The sequence below is a fragment of the Cnephaeus nilssonii genome (assembly GCF_951640355.1).
Source record: "Cnephaeus nilssonii genome assembly, chromosome: 4".
Taxonomy (NCBI): Eukaryota; Metazoa; Chordata; class Mammalia; order Chiroptera; family Vespertilionidae; genus Cnephaeus; species Cnephaeus nilssonii.
The window spans coordinates 106,679,785-106,683,998 of record NC_137075.1 but is presented as its reverse complement, the minus strand read 5'-3'; positions in this window follow the sequence as shown (position 1 = coordinate 106,683,998).

Here is a 4,214-nt window from a genome sequence, read left to right as displayed (position 1 = left end):
CCGGGGACTGAAGAAGCTCCTAGCGCCGCCCCCTCCCCACTGAGCTAATGATTAACCCACAGCAGGCCAGGTCGGCCTGCCCTGGAGTCCTGACTCGGAAACCCACTGAGGGGGCTCCCCCTCCCCTGGGGGGGCTGGCCCTTCCTGACGGCTAAGCCGGGAGGGGAGCCGGTTCTGCGCCTCCCTAGGCTCAGGGGAGCCCCTCGTGGGTCCCCTCTCTCAGGGTTTGTGCTCCCCCCCCTTTCTCCTCCTTTCCCTGCAGAATGAGGGGTGGGGGCTGAACGCAGCAGTGAGCCCGTGTCTTCGTGAAGGAAGCTGTTTCCCGGGGAACAGCCCGTGTCTTCGCGAAGGAAGCCGTTTCCGGGGGAACGTGGGGGGACGGGGGGCCTGTGCGCCTGGGAAGCCGGGCTCTGAGCCGGCCGGGCAGGACCCTGGGGCCTCCGGGGCCCTCGGCCGGCAGTCCCGGGCTCTGATGTCCCAGAGCCTTCCCGCTGCACGTTGCATGGCTCTGAGCGGGCCCCACGGGAGCCACGCGGTGGCCTCGGAGGACAGGCATCCCGGGATCCCGGGGCCAGAGACCCACGGCGGGAGCTCCACTCCCTGGGCCGATGCCGGGCAGCTGGCAGGCTCTCCAGCCCTGGGGGACGGATCGGGCAGGGAGGAGCCCGCAATGCCCCCGGGGTGTGAATGAGATGCCCCTGGCACTCACGCCCCCCCCCCCCCCCCCAGTACTTTTCTGAACGGCCTTCGGCCTTCGGGTACTCGGGGCCTGACCTTGAGTGAAACAGCACCTCTGAGCAGCAAGGCGGCCGGGAGCCGGACCGGGCAGAGGGCAGAGGGCAGAGGGCAGAGGGCAGGGAGGGGCCAGCACAGGCCTGCACCCAGCCGGCCTGGGGCCCGAATCGCAGACCTGCCATTGGGCTCAGAGAAGTTCAAGGTGTGGATGACAGCAGGGTTCTCCGGAAAGCAGCCTCAGGGCGACCGGACCAAGTTCCCACCTGGGTGGGGGGACAGTGCTGGGGGGGCAGTGCTGGGGGGGGGGGAGTGCGCAGCCACACATCCCTTCTTCGGGGAGAGGAGGGTCTTGCCTCGGCGAGGCCCGGTCCTCCCTGGGCGTCTGGGGGACAGGCCTCTGAATGCCTCTTTCCCGCGCTCCTTCTGCCCGCCTCAGAAGGGCGCATGAGCCTAATGGCGTGGCCGCCCCGCCTGGCTTCCCCCACTCCCTCCGTCTGCCACCACCTTGTTCCAGGCGTATCCTCTGTTTGACTCAAAAATTTTTTTTTAAATCTTTTTATTGATTTCAGAGAGGAGGGGAGAGGGAGAGACAGAAACATCAGTGATGAGAGAGAATCGTGGATCGGCTGCCTCCTGCCCGCCCCACACCAGGGATGGAGCCCACAACCCAGCACGTGTCCTGACCGGGAATCGAACCTCCTGGTTCACAGGTCGACGCTCAGTCACGGAGCCACGCCGGCCGGGCTGATTCTAATGTTGATAAAAATTCTCTACAGGTTTGGACATTCCTGTGTCAGCAAAGGGCAGGTCCAAGTTCCAGGGCCAGACTGGGACTTGATGTACCAGATACGAGGCCCCCCTCACATGCACACACACACACACACACACACACTCACTAGGGGTCTATCCTTATTCCATTTACAGATGAGAAAACTAATCCGTTGGCTTTAGCTCAGACTCTCAGTCGGGCTTGCACCCCAGACAAGTCTTTCTCTGCAGGACAAGCCCCCGCCCCCCGCACGTGGCTCCAGTCGGTTCCCGCGGGACCCCCGCGCTAGAAGGGGCGTGGTGGGCAGCCGGTGCCCCGCTGTGTCCCGGGTGAAGGAAGGACGGAAAGACGGCTGTTGGCTGCTGGTCTCAGTGCAAAGGCAACGCCTTCCCTTCACCATCACCTGGCGCTCAGGCTGACGCAACACACCCCGGGTCGGCGTGTGCTCGGCGGCCGCTGGCGGGACAGGGACCGGCGCCCGACCCGCCGGCCCGAGTTCACAGCACCGCCCTTTGGCCCCTGGCGCCTGCCCTGCGGCGCTCTGGACGGAGGCTGAGCTTTGGCGCCAGACAGGACCTGCCACCGCGGAGCTGTGTGAGCTCGGGAAAGGCGCTGCACCTCTCTGAACCTCATGTCCCCATCAGACAGATTAGGGGTGACTTCTAACTGGAAGGGCTGGTCTGAGGGGTGGGGGCATCCTCGGAGTGCTTGGTTGTACGTCAGGCTCCATGGGGGCTTCCTTCTCCCCCCCTCCCCGCCCCGTCTGCCTGCCCTTCCCCCCGACCCCCACGCTTGCTGCTGTGCTGGAGGCGAGACTCGGGATTCACGCTGCCGGGTTGGATCCGGCCCCACCGCTGCGTAAGCTACTGACTGGCTCCAGCGTCCTCACTGTAAACGGTGGCTAATCACTGTCCCCCAGTCTCACGGATGTCACGAGGGGTCAGTGAATTCGCGTCCGCAAAGTGCTTGGAATGAGGGCTGCCCCCCGGAAGCGCGGGATGAGTGGGGGTTATTGGACTGTCGGGTCCGGACGGCTGCCCACTATTGCTTCACCCAACAGGTGCAACGATGGCTCAACCCGTGTCTCCAGCTGCTCCGCACGGCGGCCCCGTAGAGTCTCACGGGAGCTTGGCGCTCTCCCCGCTGCGTGCGCACACCGTCCGATGGCAGAGATCTGAGTCCCACCAGGCCCACGGGATCCCCGGGCCATGTCCTCCCACACCAAGCAGTCCGCGTGATGAGAAGATGGCAATGACCTTCAGCCTGCCGAGGGAGGCACGGCCCGAGGGTGTGGAGGGAGGGGGCTGATGGCCGTCAGCGGGGGCAGACGGGGCTCAGCCCCGCGCTCGGCGCTCACTCCCGCTCAGCACCAGGCCGCGGGGAGGGCTCACGGAGGATGATGAAAACCGTGCCGGTTCCATCTTGGACGCCACGCGTTTCTCATTCATCATCTGTGAGGCCCAAGCGGGCACAGAACCAAGAAAGCAGGGACAGCATTGCATTCATGTTCCTCCCTGTGCCCCCCTTCCCCCACTCCCTAGGCCCATGGTTGGCAAACTGCGGCTCTTTGGCCCCTTGAGTGTGGCTCTTCCACAAAATACCACGGCCTGGGCGAGTCTATTTTGAAGAAGTGGCGTTAGAAGAAGTTTAAAAAATTTGGCTCTCAACAGAAATTTCAATCGTTGTACTGTTGATATTTGGCTCTGTTGACTAGTGAGTTTGCCGACCACTGCCCTAGAGCAAGCCGGTGTGGGATCTGTTGAAAAATAGTAACTACAGCAGTCCCAGCTCCTGTTTGCTGAGTGTGGCCACGTGTGGGTCTTGTATTTGGTGATTTAATCACATTATCTCGCCCCGGGAGCCGGAGAGGCCTGCTTTACTCCGGTGAGGAGACAGGAACGCTCTTGCTCGAGGTCACACGGCCCGGGAAGCGGGAGAGGCTGGGATTTCAGCCTGGGAGTCGCTGGTTCCAAAGTCTAAGGTCAGAGCCGCCGTTCTGACTGTTATTGTTAGAAAAGGGGCGATCTGACCTCAGCCTATTGGGAGTCGCTGGTTCCAAAGTCTAAGGTCAGAGCCTCCGTTCCGTTATTGTTAGAAAAGGGGCGATCTGCCCTCAGCCTATTGGTCAGACGCCGCCACAGCCCACCTTGCCCCCCCCTCCCTCCCAAAGGGGGTGGGCTGTGCCCTTTTGCCCAAGAGCAACATTCCTCACAATGTGGTCCTGGGGTCCTTCATAAGCAGGTCCCTACTAACAGCGCAGACCACAGACTTCCCCCCAGGCTTCTTGGACCAGAATCACGGAGGTGACGTAGGGTGGGTCCGGGAATCTGAGCTTTAATGAGACCCCCAAATGCGCCTTGAGAAGTCACCCCTATTCCAAGAGCAAGCGCTGTGTGGGGCTTGGTCCCTGCAGTTTTCCATCTCACCAGCAGAGGGCGCGCCACCGCTTCTTATCCGCACAGGCATCTCCCACCCTGACCCGTGCTCCCAAAACCTTTGCCGGAGGCTTGGGGTGAACACGGTGGTTTGTGCTTGGGAAAGCACACCTGGCTCTCCACTGCTCTGAGAGGGCGTTAGGTGCCCCCACAGGGAGGGGAGCTGAGGAATTACGTGCCGGTGTTTCTCATGACCTTTCTGGGCGGGGGGCAATTCCCCAGAGCAGCAGACGGCTGGGCAGAGGACTGGAGCTGAGTTAGCATCGCAGGCACTT